Source organism: Lactuca serriola, chromosome 8 (genome assembly GCF_051521515.1).
Source record: "Lactuca serriola cultivar US96UC23 chromosome 8, Lser_US96UC23_V15, whole genome shotgun sequence".
NCBI lineage: Eukaryota > Viridiplantae > Streptophyta > Magnoliopsida > Asterales > Asteraceae > Lactuca > Lactuca serriola.
In genome coordinates, this window is record NC_136415.1 from 24,105,367 (window position 1) to 24,124,461 (window position 19,095).

The window sequence follows — 19,095 nt, forward strand, 5'->3', positions numbered from 1 at the left end:
GGAAGACAAAATAATGTGGCTAACATGGCTGGTAAAATCGATAAAACTTGTACTTAGATTGTTGACACAGGTGTAACGGAGCACATGACGAGAGATTATAATCTTCTAGAGGGAGATATATATGATGATGGAGAGCCACCGATCATCATATCCAATGGTGATTAGATTTTAGTGAAAAGAAAAGGAAATTATGTTTTACCTAATGGAGTCAAGATTGCCAAAGTTGTATATATTCCAAAGTTTAACTGCAATTTATTATCTATTAGTCGAATAACAATGGATCTAAATTGTTATATAATATTTTTCCGGATTTCTTTATTGCACGGGATTTGCAGACAATGAGCTTGATTGGAGCGGGGAAATGTGATAAGGGTCTATATCAGATGGTGTTGTGATATGTCTCCGACTTAACTCCGTCTCCTTGAGGGGTGAAAAAGATAAGCCTGAGAATCACAACAAAGAAAACAAGATTGTTAGAAGTCGTTTGGGAGGTGATCCCGAAACGACGCTCCGATGGTCAAGTTAGTGAATCCCCTTGAGAAAAGGTATCATATGGAGAGTATGAGACTGGGATTTAAGAGTCGATCCCTTCTCTTGGGGGAGAAGGGACCTTTTATACCTGTGGTCAGGGGAACAGATCCCCGACAGTATCTTCTACTTTTTCAGGCATGGAAGGACGAGGCGGCCTTCGATTGGAAGATCGTACCCCATAGGTGGCTATTTGCTATTGGTGCAAAAATGCCAATTAGCAGATCACCAAGCACTACACCTGCCGCCCTGGGGCAACTGGTACTCATTTTTTTTTATCTATAGCGGGAGTTTCACTTTTAAAAGAGGGCCAATCCTGAGGCCAAGTGATCGGTGCTAGAATGCGGGGTCTTATGGACAATGGTTTTCTCCCGGCTCTTGTCGGGTAGTGGGTTTTTGATAGGTCGTTCTTTAGTTGACAGCTCCGTTATCCTTGGACGTAACTCCGGGTGAGATATGTCAACAAGTACCCTAGGCTAGTGGACGTCAGCATTTGCTCGGGTAAGCAAGGTCATTCTAGCCTTAGGCGTGTGCACGTGTTCATAAATGGTGGTTTCTACTGCCTATTGACATGACGGAATCGTCTAAGTCGGCGGCTTCATCATTGTAATTGTTCGGGTTTCCCGCATGCATTTAAAACCTTCCTTATCCAATCTGCTTTCCTTTTTTCCTTTGCTTCTTCTTTCCTCAAAGAATGCTTCTTTCTTTTTTGTTTCTTCCACATTTCTTCTTTTTCATTTTTGTTTCCCCTTTGTTACCGGACCATGGCATCTCTGAACATGGGTGTCGCTCCATCTTCCAAAGAGTTTTCTGGGCTGCAGGAGCAATTCGGTTTCCTCCCCAATCATGGAGTTGAGTTTCCACACAAGGATATGTTATCTCTCGACCACTAGAGGGTAAGGTCGGATTTCATATTTCCATCTTCGAGGCAGGGCTCTGGTTGCCAACGACCGACTTTTTTTGATGAGATCATGCGTCACTACGGTTTCACTCTTGACGACCTTACCCCCAACATTGTTAACAAGATAGTTGGCTTTGAGATGTCATGTCGGACTCTAGGTGTGCTTCCTTAACTATGGGCTTTCAAGTACTTTTTCAATTCATCGACTCAATCTGGTATTCACACGTTTTCTCAATGCAGAGGTGTTCATGCTTTCATCGTAAACCAGAAAGCACCAAAGAAGAATTGGCAGGACAGGTGGCCCTGGGTGAATCGAGATTTAGTCGGTTATGGTTATCCCTGTAGATCCAACTTTTCTGACCGGATTTCTACTCTTTAGGGGGCTAGCGAGCAGGTTTCCAACGCTCTGAAGAGCATCTCTTTCAACGGGGATGACTGGGAGGACCGTATGTTGGCCGTTGTGGGTATAAGTGTAGCTTGGAGGTCTCAAGGAATGATGCCTCAGTTTTTTGTTTTGAAGGATGGTAAGCGCTTCTCCCTTCCTCCCTTTTTGATTTGCTTTCCTTCGGTTGCATTTGTGTTTCGTAGTGTGGCATGCCCCCCTCCCTTTTCTCTTTTTTTTTGTGTGCTTGATCTTCTTGTTTTGTTGTTAGGTTGTGGGAGGATCAGTCCAGTCGAGATGTTTTTGAGGGGTCATTTTCAAGGTGCCTGCCTTCATCGGGAGGTGTCATTGGTGGAAGGGACCTTCCCCTGCCCCCGATAAGTGATTTCTGCTATATCCCTTATTATATGTGGATTGAATTTGGTTGGTGAAACTCAAACAATGTTTTCTTGTGAATGGTTTTTATTTGGTGAACAACTTTGACAATTTTTGTTATTCGTTTTTTGGTGGCCCTGCATGGCCTTTTTCTATGCCTGATATCTGGCCGGTGGACAATTTGTTTTCTTTTTTGAAGAAACATAGCTTTGTACTTTTTTGTGGTTTACTTGTGGTTTATTTGGATTGAATCTTGGGGGGTTTATGTTGGCCACCCTGGGGCTGAGTTCTTTCCTGGACCCTGGTCAGTCCCAGAATTGTTATTATGTGTTGTTGTTCCTGTTTAAGTTTGTATTAGGTGAGAGATTGGCATGAAATTTTCTCTGTTATACGTAGGTTATCCGTTTTGGTTACTGCCCTTTATTTCTCTACCCTTTTTTTTTCCTTTCAGACTTTTATTTGGAGTTTTGGGCTCTTGAGGCCCCTGTCTTCGATTTTGATTATTTAATTCATGTCTGGATTGTCATCATGGGGCTTTGACGCTTAGATATTGTTTTGTTGCGAGGCGAGGTTATGATCCTTCATAGCCTCTAGCTATCCCTGCATCCTAATTCCCACCTTCCTTAAACAGAGCGGGATTTTTTTAAGGAACGGTTGTGAGCCTTTGAGGCCTATGATTGTGTTTTTTTGCAATGGTTTCATGTAAGTGGTGCGGATGATTAGTCTGTCTTTGTTTTCCATTTGTATGAATGCATGTTTATACGTGTTTGTTTCGAATCAGAGCTTTTCATTGCATACTTTCTAGTGTCTTAGAGACATCTACATCATTAGATAGGTATCAGGGGTAGGATAGTTGATGCTATTCTAGGCTTAGCTCCTGGGCTGGCTTATTGGGGCGTGATTATTCTTTAGGAGTTTGATTACTTGTCCCTTTCCTTGGGTTCCCCTTTCTCCCCCGTTCTATGATTGTTGGTTTGGGCTTTCGGCCTATAAGGCCATCAGATTGAATTCCTCTTCTTGGTCTTTCTTGGTTTGTGTCCCTTGGCGGCTCGTGTCCACGAGCTCTTCAACGTTCATACTCGCGCGCGGACCATGATTGGTTGTTTTTGGGTTGGTCGTCTTTCGTAGGACGATCTTCAATTTTCTCTACTCTCAGGTTTTGGTTGCCTAGTTATCATCCATGGATGAGTTCTTCTTGTTCGGTGTGCGTGTATCGCCCATGTTTCTAGGCTAAGCATTAGTATGGTGATGTAATAGTTAGGGTCAACAATTGTAATCTATTTTGAAGTAATAAAGAGGAATTATTTGAATATTATGTGATTTTCTGTGCAATATACTTATTTATAAGATATAATATGTTAAGAATGAAAATAAGCGTAAAAAGTAAAATAATAGATAGACCAAATATCTATAAAGAAAGTTGTAGTGGTCGTAAAACGAATTTCGGAGATATAAAGAACGCCGAAATCCAATTTATAACGAAGAAGTTATGACATGTCGAAGTTTTGTGGCAAAACCAAAACGACACCATGTGACGTAAAAAGTGAGTTTATGAAAAAGTACTTTATAGCCTTAGTGGTCTAAACGAAAGTCGTATTATACGTTGAACCAAGAGCGTGCATAAAAAGAACATTCAAATTTGACTTCGTATGAGAAAGTTATGATTTTTCTAGGATTTGGCACAGCAGTATGCAACCCGAAATTCGAATTTTAGATCAATTGATTTTTAGCCGAAAAAACCTAAACGAGAATCAAAGATCTCAGTAATAGGAGCTCAACGATAAAAATACAGACAATAACAGACATCGGATGGCAAAGTTATGAAAATTTAACAGACTTTAACTGTCCAGGCCTGTTAAAATATAGCTTTAAAAAAGTAAGGTCAAAATTAGCCGACGGAGTCTAAACGAAAGTTGTAGAGTACGTCTCCACCTAGGCATGGATATAAAGAACGTCGAAAATGGAGCTCTTATGCGAAAGTTACGGAATTTAGAAGTTGTAAGAGGTTGTTGCGAGGGTGAGTATGCCTTGCGTAGATGAAGCGTACGCCCCACGGTCTCGCAGTAGTTGGCTCCGAAACGTCCACGTCACCCCATACGAAGTTCGCTACGTTCCCATCCTACATAAAATGTATGCTCATATGCCCTGTGTACCAAAGAACGCCCAACATAATATACACAGTGTTATTATAATATCTTTTAACTAATCGCGGTACGGGGAATCTGGTTTGAAAGGCCGTATAGGGTTGTTGGATTTCAGAAGCATAAACAGAAACATATTTCTTCTCATATTTTTAGGAACAAATTCTACAACATATTTCTTCAAAAAGATACTATGATTTTAAATAAAGCATAAACAAATTGGTCTTTTCTGGCCGTGAAATTGGGGATGTCACAGTACGTGTTTGTGTTATTATGACCCCTTAACTCTTTTGTGGTTCAATGTTCCCTGTGTTGTTTGAGAGGTTCCCAGTTAGATGTTGTCCTGGAGGAAGAAGTCTTTGCCAATTGTGGACCCTTACAGTTGTGGTGGGTCTCCTGTCGACATCTTCCTTTCTGGGGTAGTTACCTACCCTCGCTGCTCTAGTTTTAGCGGTTACCCCCTTGCATTTCTGGTCGATCTGCGAGACTTCATGCGTATGTCTTATTGTTTCCTCTTTTACCATGCTCTGGTCCTTCGTTGTGTGACAACATGTTGGCAAGCTTAGCGGTATCCATCCTATCTCGGTATTCATGCTGACTATCCTCGATGTTTCTAGCGTGGTAATATTGTTGATATCGCGCCATTCTCCCCCCCCCGGGGGGCTGTTTGTGTGGGGGTGGCTACTTTTCCCCCTGTCCTAGATCTGGGTGGTATTTATCCTTTCGCATTTGACTATGTGGGTGGTAATTACTCTTGTGCACCACCTCTTGGAATGTGCATGGTAGCCCAAGCGGCGATTGCCCATTGTTTCCCTGCTCATGGGTTGAGGGTGGTCATTGTTGCCAAGTCGTTGGTTGTAATAAATTTTACTGTACCATATAATTTTGATGGGATGGATTGGATCCAGAAAAGGGCTGGCCGCCCATGGATCATATCGTCGTCGGACCTGTGTTTTACTACTGAGAATTCAATTATCCTTGTTATCGTTTATTCCCATCACGGTTGAGTATTGTTAATGGGAGACTTATGGTCCCGAGCGGCCACAACTTATGTCCTGTGAATCTGAAGAGTGGGGCTCGGTTCGATGGTTTGAGATTCTTTTTTCAGGATATCGAGAGTCGTTCGAAATAGTGCTCGTAGAGGACATTGATGTTGTTGCTACCGTCGACCAAGGCTTTCCAGATCTGATGTTGTTGGATGTAGGCGGAGATTATGATTGGGTATGTGGGGTCCCAGTCGGGTGCTCGCGGGTCTCAGAAACTTATGTTTAGAGTATTGCCAGGTAGGGCAACTATGCTATTGTTTTCCAATCGGTGTCTGCCTCTGTTTTGGGGCTTCACGATTATGAAGATCTCTTCCTTTTTGACTGGTTGTTTATTTTCTTCCTTCCAGGTTCGCCCGTCTTTTTGTTTGACTTCGAATTTTGATCGTAGGGTCTTTGCGATCTCCATTAGGTCTCCATTCAATTGCTTGTCCGCTACTTCTGTTTTGAGGGCCATGCATTCCCTGGTGTCGCAGGTTTTGCTCTAGTGGTATTCGCAATACTTCCCTTTTTCTATTTCCACCCACTGAGGAGTTTTTTCCACAGTATGTACTTCCACCCTATTTCTCCTGGGCTCGTCCTTGATAAACGGGCAGAACCTATGGAATGAATGTCTCGAATGCCTGTTATTGTTAACGTTACCGTATGCGGCCACGTCAAACTTGACGGAAAGCACTGACGGGACGTTATTTAGCCAGGGCCTTGGTCGGGACCTAGTCTTGGCCAAAGTAGGCCAGTGCCAAGATGATAGCCCACTTTCCCTCACGAGGAAAGAATATTCCTCGTGATCTTCTCATTCTCTCACGACCAATCAGGTCATGACAAGGAGCCTGATGATGCCCAGAAGTAACGTTACCTGGCTAGTTAGTTAGCGTGGGCTTACTTCTCCCAGTAAGAGAGTGCCACGTCTCACTCCTGCGTGGGAGAGTCACCTCAGTCTGTTAGTAATAGGTACAAAAGGATCTCTTCCTACCCAAGGAATGGATCCATCTTCTTCCCTATACAATTGACGCTAATCTCTCTCTAAGTAAGAACTAACTTGATCGTCGGAGCGACGTCCCGGGAGAACCCCCGGTTGTCCTTTAACGATTCTTCTGTGTTGTGTTCTCAGGTAAACCTCCAGGACAAACCCGTCTACAAGAAACCAGTTTCTTGTAGAGCATGTCACAACATTTGGCGCCATCGGGACATATCCTCAGAGTGATATAGCCATTAGACGAAGCTGGTTCTCTGCAAAGGGAGATCTAAATCCAATAGTATATGGGGCGGTAGTAGAAGATCTGTTCAGAACATTGGTGATAGTAAACAATGACCATCACCGCGAGTGTAAAACACATCCCCCAATCCAGGTGCTGATGGCAAAGGTCCCGCTAATTATGACAAAAGTAGGAGGGCCAGTACTCCAGAGCAGTTTCCGATAATTGTTGTCAAAAGGTTCGTTGCCTCAGATGGCAATAACACATCCCGTTTTACTTCAGGAACCTCCGTATGATGGAACCGAGGTACTTACTATCTCTAAATCCCGTAAGAGAAATGCAACTCACCAAACGGAGGATGAGATAGAGGTACTCTTGAGAAATCTACTCGATATCACTTTTTCGAGTAGCGATTTTTCGAGTAGCGATCCCAGGCCGTTGAATTGGGATCTGCGAGATCCACTCCTCATATATGGATTCATTCGTCATACGTAAAACCATCGGATATACATCGACAATGGTAGTTGCTCCAACATACTCTATGAGCATTGTTTCAGGCAACTACCGGAAACATGGAAGGAGGGGCTAAGGCCCCCAACTGGAGGATCGTTGGTGGGGTTCACCGGTCATAGCTTGTGGCCATTGGGCATTATTCGGTTGCCCCTAATGTTGGTTAGTCATGAAAAATGAGACATAATCACAAGAACAGTCGAATTCTTTGTGATCTGGTTTCAAGTAAAACACAATATTCTACTTGGACGGACAGCAATCTCCCTACTAAAGTTCGTGCCATCAACGATACACGGCATAGTTAAATTTAGCACATGCTAGGGATCAACAACAGTTATTGCCTCAAACATCAGGGTGCAACACTGCCATCAAATTATAGCTGCTCCCGAGTTGGTGCAAGCTCCAAAGAAGTCGAAGGAGGGTTGTTCCACTAAACAACACAAGATAAATATGGAATACCTAGAGCAGATTATGCGAATTGGTGCTCACCTATCAAGCAAGACCAAGGCATGACTAGTAGCGCTCCTAAAGCAATATTCTGTTGTTTTCGCCTGGAAGCCTACAAATCTAACAGGTGTAGATCGACAGGTTATAGAGCATAGTCTTAATATCACTTCCGGAAGCAACCCTGTCATACAAAATAGGAGGGGCCAGGCGGAAGACCGAAAAAAGGCTATAAACCTAGAAGTAGGCGACCTAGTGAGTGTCGGCATACTCAGGGAAGTAATGTTCCTGACATGGATAGCAAATCCTGTTATGGTAAAGAAAGCCGATGGGTCATGGCGAATGTGCATTGATTACTCAAACCTTAATAATGCTTGTCCAAAGGAGTGTCATCCCCTTCCATAGATAGATCAGGAAGTCCAATCGCTTGAAGGGTTTCAGTTCAAATTTTTCCTTGACATGTAAAAAGGTTATCATCAAGTACAGATGAAACGATAGGATGGGGCAAAAACAACCTTTCACACCGAGAAGGGCACTTTCAGCTACTAGAAAATGTCGTTTGGAATAAAAAACGCGGGAGCTACATATCAGAGACTAATGGACAGGAGATTCGTTGATCAAATTAGGAGGAATATCGTGGTCTACGTTGATAACATGGTAATCAAGAGCCATAATGAAGAAACACTACTCCATGATGTGGAAGAAACTTGTAAAACGCTAGCTAAAGCGCATATGAGATTAAATCCGACCAAGTGTACTTTCGGTGTAGGTGAAGGTCAATTCCTTGGGTATTAGATATCCAAGGAAGGGATTATGCCCAATCCCATCAAAATCCAAGAGTTCCTCGAGTCGAAAACTCCCTACAACCTCAAGGGTGTGCAATAGATCAACGGTAGGCTAACGACATTGGGAAGATTCATCGCCAAATCAGCAAGAAGGCGCTTCCTCTGTACCAAAACCTCAAAGGGTGCCTAGTTAAAAAGCAGTTCAAATGGACAAAAAGAGCATACAAAGCATTGCAATGACTGAAAGATGCCTTACATCAACTACCGGCCCTCGCTTGCCCGCTACCAGGGGAGACACTACAGATGTATTTAGCAGCTTCAGAAGAAGCTATCTCCTCCGTGTTGGAAGTGGAGAGGGACGGCAAACAGGTCCCCATCCAATTTGAGAGTAGAGCCTTGGAAGGTCCAGAGGTTAATTACCCGGCCTTAGAGAAACTAGTCATCACCCTGGTATACGCTTCCAAGCGGCTACGGTCATATATTCAAGCCCACAAGTTGGATGTCCTAACCAGCTATCCGATAAAGCAAGTTCTGCCAAGGCCAAAAAAGTCTGGGCGCCTGTCCAAGTGGGCCATAGAATTAGGCGAATATGATATCAATTATCAACCCCGAACTACCATCAAGGCCTAGACCCTTACAAATTTCCTAGTCGAAATCCCAGATACTATCAAGGGAGTACCAACGATAATCTCCATCAACCCATTGGCGCCTGAAGCCGACAAAGAACTTTGGAAGTTATACACCGATGGTGCGGCAAGTAAGGAAGGCTAAGGTGCAGGACTGATCCTTCAAAGCCCCAAAGGTGAAGAAATCACTTATGCACTGTGATTCGATTTCCAAGTATCTAATAACGAAGAAGAATACGAAGCACTTCTAGTGGGCCTGAGGTTGGCAAAGGAGGTTGGTGCACAACAATTAGCAGCCCTCAGTGATTCGTTACTCATCACAAATAAGATAAACGGAACATATGAAGCAAAAGATTCAAGGATGCAGAAATACCTAGATGCAGTCCGCAACTTAACAATCACATTCAAAAACTTTTCAATAAAGCAAATTTCCCATGGAAAGAATGTGAGGGCAGATGCTCTCAGCAAGCTCGCCTCAACTTCCTATGATCACCTAACAAAGAAAGTGTTCGTTGAAGTGCTCCTTGAGAGAAGCATTTAACCAAAAGGTTAATACAGTATCGACTACCCCAGAATGGACCAAACCATACATCGACTACTTGTGCCATGGCGTACTCTCGGATGACCCAGAAGAAGCGAGAAAAGTCAAGGTCAGGGCGTCACATTTCACAATAAGAGAAACCAACTATATCGAAGAGGGTATTTAAGCCCATGGATAAAGTGCATCTCTAAGACAGAAGGACATACACTCCTGGAAGAAAGTCATTTCGGAGATGCGGCAACACATGAAGGCGCCCGAGCGCTCATTGGCAAAATTCTCCGTCTAGGAGTATATTGTCCAGACGTATACAACGAGGCAACAACCCTAACCAGGAAATGAAAAGAATGCCAAGAATTCTCTCCTTTCCAGAATCAACCGGCCATGTCGTTGACCAACATCACCAGCCCATGGCCCTTCCATCAATAGGGGATTGACATAGTAGGACCATTCCTACTAGCTCCAGGAGGTGTGATGTAACAGCCCGGAATTCCAAATATTGATATAATTATGATTTTGGGGGTGTTTTAAGAGGGGACTCGGCGAGTTGGAGCCTAGACTCGCCGAGTAGGATCGCAGACCGGGTCGCGGGTTCGCGACTGGACTCGACGAGTCCAGATATGGACTCGGCGAGTCTGCGCTGTTTGGCGAAAACCCTAACCGTTTAGGTTTGGGACGTATAAGAGGCACTCATTGGCCGTCATTGTTCAGTTTAGCCTTCTGAGAAGAACCCTAAATCGAGTGGGTGCATCTGGAGCAAAGTCTAAGGGCCATTGTTGATCTTGGAAGGGTTGTGGTGCAAGGAGGAGAAGGGCTTGGCTAAAGGAACAGCAAGGGAGTCACGTTCTGAGGATTTGGGGACACAGAGGGCACATTATTCAGGTAAGAATTCGAATTATGCTCTGCTATGTTGATGTGTCATGGAATTAGGGTTTATGGAACCCCTTTGTGATTAGATTAAGTGTTACCCTTGTTACCCAAACGACTATAACCCTGTATTAGGACCTTAGAGGTCCAGAAGGTCCCATGCTTGTGTATTTCGGGACAATACTTATCTCAGGAAGCAGTTTGATCGACTGCATGGCATGGACTCGACGAGTCCGATGAACAGACTCGGCGAGTAGCTTGAAGAATAACTAGGACTCGTCGAGTTGTTCTTCAGACTCGGCGAGTTGAGTCGGGGTGGCCCCGCGATTCTTCTAGGAGGAACTCGTCGAGTAAAAAGGGGATACTCGACGTGTAGAAAGGGAATCTCAAGGAATCGGTGAGTCAAGGGCGAGTGGACTCAGAGTCATTGAACTCGGCGAGTCTTGGGGTGACTCGGCGAGTTAGGTCGCGGGTTAAGTGAAGTTCTGAGTATGGGGACTCGGCGAGTCATTGGGTTGACTCGGCGAGTAGGGTCAGTCAGGGGTTGAATTTGACCTTGTCTTTGACCAAGGATTGACCAGTGGTTCCAAGGGTATTTTGGTAATTGTTGTTATTGTTTGAGTTCAGTGCATTGGTGACTATCCAGAGGTGGAGATCGTATCAGTGATCGGAGCAGCTTGAGCTATCTGTTAAGTCGGCAGTTTCGAGGTGAGTTATCCTCACTATATCGCTAGGGTTTATGGCACCAATGCCAACCCTTCTATCGGATGGAAATCCGGGTAGTTGTCAGTTGTTATATGTTATGGGCCGGAAGGCAATACATGTCATGGGCCGGAAGGCATTACTATGTGGACCGGAAGGTCATGGCCTGGAAAGGCGTATGTATGCATTTAGTATGTTGACTGATTTATAGGGTAATGTTATGCTAGTGACCGGCCAGACCGGTACCTTGTTTAGAGTTATGCTATGATATGTGATATGTTGATTGATTGTTGTCTATGAACTGCTATATGATTATTCGTTATGTTATATATGCATCTTATGCTTATGGGCCGGAAGGCGATTATGTTGTGTGATGGACCGGGAGGTCAGGGCCTGGAAAGGCGTATATGAGGTTGGTATTCTGGGGGTATCTCACTAAGCTTTCGGGCTTACAGTTGTGGTTTTATGTTTCAGGTTCTCAAGAGTCTGTGGCAAGGCAAAGGCGTGATCGTACCGTTCCTCGCGTTGGTGTTTTATGATATGAACCTGGGAAATTTCTCTGTTTAATAATGTATTGAAAACCTTTTTGCAACAATATTAATAAAATGGGTGATTTTGAAAAGTTTTAATTGTTTTGAAATTTTGGATGTTACATGTGAAATTCTTTTTAGTCGATGTGGACTATTTTACAAGTGGATAAAGGTAGAATCGCTGGCCACCATCACGGGAAAGCAAATGATGAAGTTCATGATAAAAAATATCTTGGCTCGCTTTGGTACACCTAGAGTTCTCATAAGTGACAACGACACACAATTTGAAGGGAGCCCCTTCAAGGAGTGGTGTGAAAACAAGAAAATTCACCGCCAGTTCACGTCCGTGGCGCACTCACGGGCCAATGGAAAACTGAGATATCAAACAAAACCTTAGTCAATGGTTTGAAGAAACGTTACTCATATCAAGGTCTGCCTGGGTGGATGAGCTCTCGACAGTGTTATGGTCATATCGTACCATTACAAGGTCAAGCACGGAGTCTAACGCCATTCAGCCTTATCTATGGGACATAAGCAGTCCTCCTATTGGAAATAGTGGTTGGCTCACTGGGAACAGGAAGTTTCTAGGAAACAGCCAATGAAGCTAGGCGACGCCAAGACTTAGACATGCTAGATGAAAAACGCGAGGCTGCACAAATGCGCCAAGCATTGTACAAATCGTGTACCAGGAACTATTACAACTGCCAAGTTTGGGTTAAGAATTTCAAAGTTGGAGAATGGGTGTTAAGGAAAAATGAGTCCATCCATGTCGATCCATTGGGAAAACTTAGTGTCACTTGGGAGGGACCGAACAAAATTGTGGAAGCCCATAAGAATGGCGCTTACGTACTAGAAGCCCAGGACGGGCATGCAATCCTAAGAACTTGGAATGCGCAGAGCCTGCGCCATTTCTATTCTTAAACAAGTGTCAAAGATAAATTGAATGTTAGCAAAGGCATTGTGTATTAGTTTTGGAATGTAAATTTAACCAGTAAGAATTACTTTACCATTTCCAGTCTTATGACACTCCAACAATAAATTTTAAAAAGAAAAGAGAAAGAGCAATTCAGATGCTCCTTATTTTCAAGCTTGAAAAAATAAAATAAAGAGGTTGTGTACATTTACCATGCAACAACAAGGATTGATCATCCAACGTCACATGAGAGAAATCAATACAAGGAGGCAGCCAGGGGGTTTATATAAAAAAGGTTCATAACCTTTCCCCCAAAACATGTTCATCACTCACATTATAACAAACATTCCCAAAAACAAACGTGCAAAAGAACATGTAACATAAGTGTAGAAGGGTCATAACCTTCCACTAATGAGAAAAGCACAACCAAGTGGGCCTCAAGATGACGATCTTGGCTACACCTAGAGTCTTTAAGCAACAAATTAGAATAGATTTCTCAAAGACTGGCATGAGTAAAGCACAATGAGCTCACAAGTAAAAGGACTCAGACCAGGGATTTAAGCAAGCCATGCATAAAGACTACATGATGGCCAACATAAACCATTTATGAAGCTATCAAACAAAAGAATATATGCAATGATAGGAAACATTTACATCCATGAATTAAAAGAAAACATTGTCAATCACCGGACTCCCAGACTTTAGGGCTACCACGATGTAACGCCCGTGTTTCTGGGCTTGCCATTTTTAGCAATGTAATAGTCTAGGTTAACCTTTGTAACCTTAATTTGAAATAATAAAAATGTATTATTTGTGAATTTGTGAATTATGTGAGTTATGTGTTTATTTGCTTAATTATGTGATATAATTAAATTAAGAATAAAATAAGCGACAAAATTAAAGTGTGAGATAAGCCCGATATCTTTTCATAAAGTTGTAGTGGCTGAAACAAGGATTCCGGAGATATACGCAATGCCAAAATCCGAGTTATAACGAAGAAGTTATGACCTGTCGAAGTTTCGCGACAGAACCGGCATGACGTCGAGTGACGTAAAATATGAATTTAAGATAGAGCGATATTTAGCCTTAGCGATCTAAATGAAAGTCGTAGATTTCGTTAAACCGAGAGCGTGCATAAAAGGAACACCCAAATCTGACTTCGTATGAGGAAGTTATGATTTTATGAAGTTTCGACGTGGCAGTATGTAGCCCGAATACTCGAGTTGAGATCGAGCAGCTTTTAGCCAAAACAATCTAAATGAGAATCGAAGATCTCGTTGTTAGTAGCGAAACGATGGAAAGATAGGCGAGAACGGACATCGGACGAAGGAGTTATGATTTTATAACGAAGTTTTCCTATCCGGGCCTTCTAAAAATAATTAATAAAAATAAAAGTCAAAATTGGCCGACAGAGTCTAAACGAAAGTTGTAGAGCGTAGTCTCACCTTCGCGTGGATATAAAGAACGTCGAAAACGGAGTTCGTATGGAGGAGATATGAATTTTTGAAGTTTAATAAATATTTAATATTTATTTTTAATTTAACTCCGATATTATCCGAAGAAGGGTGAGGCGATCTATCCGAAGTACGCGCCGCATACATCGAAGGGCACTCGAGTATTCCGAAGTCGTATGCAATGGCGTATGAGGGCCGATGACGTAAGCGCTGACGACAACCGAGGCGTACGCCCCGCGTAGCCTCGTACGCCCCGCGTACGTGCGAGGGTCCAACACTATAAAAGGGGATCCGAAGCAGCTGGGTTTCATTCACAAATTCCATCCTTCTCTCTAGTCCTTTGCCTCGTTTTGCGTGTCGATTGTACCCCGAAGCCCCGATATTATTCCCGAGCCCAGAAGCGAGATCCGAAGCCCCGAGAATCCCGAAGAGCGTTATTCCCGAGCCGAAGCCCTGCCCGCGAGGAGCCCGGTTTTTGTGAAGATCTTCCAGATCTACAAAGAGACACTACTTCTATAAGCCATAGTGTTGTCGGATCATCTTCTGATCAAGTGAGTGTATAGTCCCTTTTCAATACGCAATATTATGAAGTATTTAATATAAAATACGTGCTACGTGTATATATTTTGTGGTTATAAGTGTGAATGTATATTCTCTATGAAATACGTGTGATGTGTGTATGCCTCATCTGTTATATATGTATTGATTAAAGCATGCTATACAGGTTTTTAAACAATGTATAAAAATGTATATTTTTATCTACTAATATGTTGGGTAGAACATGGGTAGATAATTGGTGTGAAATAAACAGATGAGAGGCCTCGGTGTTATTGGTGTTATTCTAGTCATTCAGCAGAGTATGGATGATGACCACAGACTATTCTAGACTGTCCTGTGGAACACTAGCAGGCTCATTACCTGTAGGTGTTGTGAACGACGTGTTCACCGGTGTACTGTATCCCCCACATGGTTGCCTTTAGGGCACTTATTGTTGAGGAAGCCCCTCTGCAGTAATGTCCATCCCGATGAAAATCCTGAAATAAGTTCCTTATAATAGACGTTATTTTTAGGAACGTAAGGTGAGGATAACAGGAATGGGTAATCGGGTTTATTGTTGATTGTTGAAATTAAATATAATTATTGTGGGTTTGAAAACCCTATATGCTCACCAGGCTCCCAAGCCTGACCCACTCAGTTGATTTGTATTACAGAAAGTGGCGCAAGAGCTTAAGATGGGTGAATCATCAAAGTTGTTTTTGTTTACAAGTCTGTATATGTATATATTTGTGGTATGACTTGTAATGCTATCGTTTATGCTTTGTGATCTGTATCGGAACATGACATCCCGACTTTTGAATTATGAAATGAAATCATATTTCTATATGAAATGTTTTGATAAATATCTATTTTATCATGTTTTGTTTTTGGGAACAAATTCCGCATCTTTTTATCAAACGGATTTACTCTGAAAAATGTTTAAAAAGCATAAATGAAATCGGTCTTTTCTGGCCGAGATTTTGGGGATGTCATAGTTGGTATCAGAGCATTAGTTTAAGCGAACTAGGAATTTGTAGGATTTCTAGACTTAAACTTAGTTCGCTAAGTGGAGATTGTGAGGTGTGTGTCTGATAAATTTTAGACACGAGCACTAGTTTATTTTAGGAAAGTTGCCTAAAATGCTTTTATGTGCTAAATGTTATATGTTGCCATACATGATATTAATTGTTCGGATCTACGGTTTGTTGCCAACCGGATCTGAAAGTTCATGTGTTTAGGATTCTAAGCGTATGTATACGATATTAGAACTAGCATGTAATCGTTTGGAGTAATAAGGCGAAATTATTCGGTATGTAGATCAAAATGGTGAGAACAAGAAGCGGAGTTGGAAATGCCGATGAAAACAGGAATCAACCGCCTGTAATTCAACAAGTACCTGTCGTAGCTGATGCATCTGAACCGATAACAATGGCTGGTGTACAAATGATGATTCAAATGATGTTGGATCGTCAGATGGAAGAAACAAGACGCTTGCTTAGACAGAATCGTGAAGAACCGTCAATTCAAGCGGAAGAGCCCGAGGAGAATGGAGGGCAATCTGGAAGAGAAAACTTTAGTGGGATTATTGGTCAAGACGAACAACCAGTGGTTAGACGCAATAACCAGTATGGAGGAAATGATGGTCGTGGGTGCAAGTATAAGGATTTCATGGCATCCAAACCACCGTGTCTATCCAGAAGCCTGACGCCGTTGCAAGTTATGGACTGGGTCTCCGAAATGGAGACTATGTTTGAAAGTTGCGAATGCAGTAACAGGCAGAAGACCGCACTTGCGATCCCTCTGCTAAAATCTGGCGTGTTGAGTTGGTGGAAGCTGTTAGCTGACTCTATGCCCAAGGGAGAAGCAAGCAAAATGTCTTGGGAAGACTTTGTGGAACAACTAAAACTGCAATACTGCTCCGAGCAGGACCTTCTGGAAATCAGTAATGAGTTTCAGAATTTGAAGAAAGGGAAATTGAGCGTTACTGAATACGCTGCAAGTTTCACAGAAAAGATGAAGTTTATCCCATATTTGGTGCCTACAGAACTCTCTAAGGTCAACAATTTTGCCCTTGGACTACCAGCGGACTATGGTCCAATGGTTAAGCAGGCAACCACATTGAAAGCTGCCATCTGGGCTGCTAGAAATGTTGAGACCCAGATCAGGGAAAAAGGTCTGGAAAGGTCATAGGTTGGTGAGAAGAGGAAAATCGATGGATTTTCAGGGTCCCACAAGAAAAGTAAATTCTCGAAGTCTAGTTCGAGAGGAAGTGGAGGAAAGGTAGAGGCGAAATGGTGCGACAAGTGCAAGAAGAAGCATCATGGGAAGTGTGGCGGGGAAACCACATGCTTCAAATGTGGAAAGCCAGGGCATTATGCCAACGACTGCACCTTCACCAAGAATGTTTGTTATGGTTGTGGTGAGGAGGGGCACATCTCAAGGGATTGTCCGAAAAAGAAGGAAGCGACAAGACCCAACATTCCGCCAAAGCCAAAGGCAAGAGCATTCCAGATGACACTGGAAGCTACTAAAGATGAAGCTGATGTCGCTTCAGGTACCTTTCTCGTTAACAAATTGTCTGCCCAAATTTTATTTGATTCTGGAGCCAACTACTCCTTTATATCGCATGAATTTGGTAGAAAACTAGCTTTGCCTGTTGATAGACTAGATAATGCTTTATTAGTCGAAGTTGCTAGTGGCAAGTTTGTACCTGTTAGCCATCGTATGAAAAACATCTTAATTGACTTGAATGGGAATAAGTTCCACGAGGAATTATTGCCTATCAAACTTAATGGTTTCGACATCGTTTTGGGAATGGATTGGCTTAGCGCCAATGATGCCAAAATTTTATGCAAGAAGAAAATAGTGAAAGTGAACCCGCCTGGGAAGGAATCGTTTATGGTGTATGGAGATAAACGCAGAGTAAATTCTGGAATCATTTCTCTAATGAAAGCCAGAAAATGTTTAACCAAGGGGTGTACATCATACTTAGCATTCGTGATCGATGCTAAGAAGGGAAAGAAGGTGATGCAAAATATTCCTGTTGTGTGTGATTATCCGGAAGTATTTCCCGAAGATCTTCCTGGATTACCGCCCGATCGACAAGTAGAATTTCGTATTGACTTGTTGCCCGGAACAACGCCAATTGCAAAAGCACCTTATCGATTAGCACCAATGGAGATGAAGGAGCTAATGATGCAACTTCAGGAGTTATTGGACAAAGGTTTCATTAGACCTAGTTCATCACCCTGGGGAGCTCCGGTGTTATTCGTAAAGAAGAAAGATGGAAGCATGAGGATGTGCATTGATTACCGAGAGCTGAATAAGGCAACAATAAAGAATAGATATCCGTTGCCAAAGATTGATGACCTATTCGATCAACTACAAGGTTCAAGTTATTTTTCAAAGATCGACCTAAGGTCAGGATATCATCAGCTAAAAGTAAGAGAGCAGGATATAAAGAAGACTGCATTCAGAACGCGATATGGACACTATGAGTTTTTGGTTATGTCGTTTGGACTAACCAATGCTCCAGCAACATTCATGGATTTAATGAACAGGGTTTGTAATCCGTTCCTTGATAAATCTGTGATAGTGTTCATTGATGACATTCTGATTTATTCGAAAAGCCAAGAGGAGCATGGCAGACACTTGCGAGAAGTGTTGGAAGTCTTGAAGAAGGAGAAGTTGTATGCAAAGTTCTCTAAGTGTGATTTTTAGATTCGTGAAGTCCAATTCTTGGGTCTTGTGGTCAACCAAGAAGGGATAATGGTTGATCCAGCGAAGATCGAAGCTGTGATGAAGTGGGAACAACCGGAAAGTCCCACGGAGATCCGAAGCTTTTTGGGATTAGCTGGTTATTACCGAAGGTTTATCCAAGGCTTTTCTTCAATCGCTAGTCCATTAACAGCTTTGACCCACAAAGGAGCTACTTATGCTTGGAGTGATAAGCATAAAGAAGCATTCGAGAAGCTAAAGAAGAAACTATGCGAGGCACCGATACTTTCTCTACCCGATGGGGTTGAAGACTTCACTGTTTATAGCGATGCATCTGGGGTTGGATTGGGTTGTGTTTTAACCCAAAGGGATAAGGTGATCGCATATGCGTCTCGACAGCTGAAAGAGCACGAAAAGAACTACCCGACTCATGATTTGGAGTTGGCAGCGGTAGTTTTCGCACTGAAAATATGGAGGCATTACCTCTATGGCACGAAGTGCAAACTTTTCACTGATCATAAGAGTCTCCAATATCTCTTTAGTCAGAAAGAATTGAATATGAGGCAACGACGCTGGCTGGAATTACTTAAGGACTACGACTGTGAGATACTTTACCACCCCGGTAAAGCCAATATTATTGCTGATGCTCTCAGTCGGAAAGTCAATCTTGAAAGGAGAAGGCCAAGAGCGTTGAGAATTGAAGTTGTCTCGACTATTTTGGAAAGTATAAAGAAAGCTCAAAGCGAAGCTTTTGAGAAGAATGACCGGAACGAGGAACGTTTGGGCAAAACGTTGGTGTTCGGTGTAAACAGTGACGGACTGAAGGTGTTCCAAGATCGGATTTGGATACCTAAGACAGGAGGAGTCAGAGATCTTCTGATGGAAGAAGCTCACAAAACCATGTAC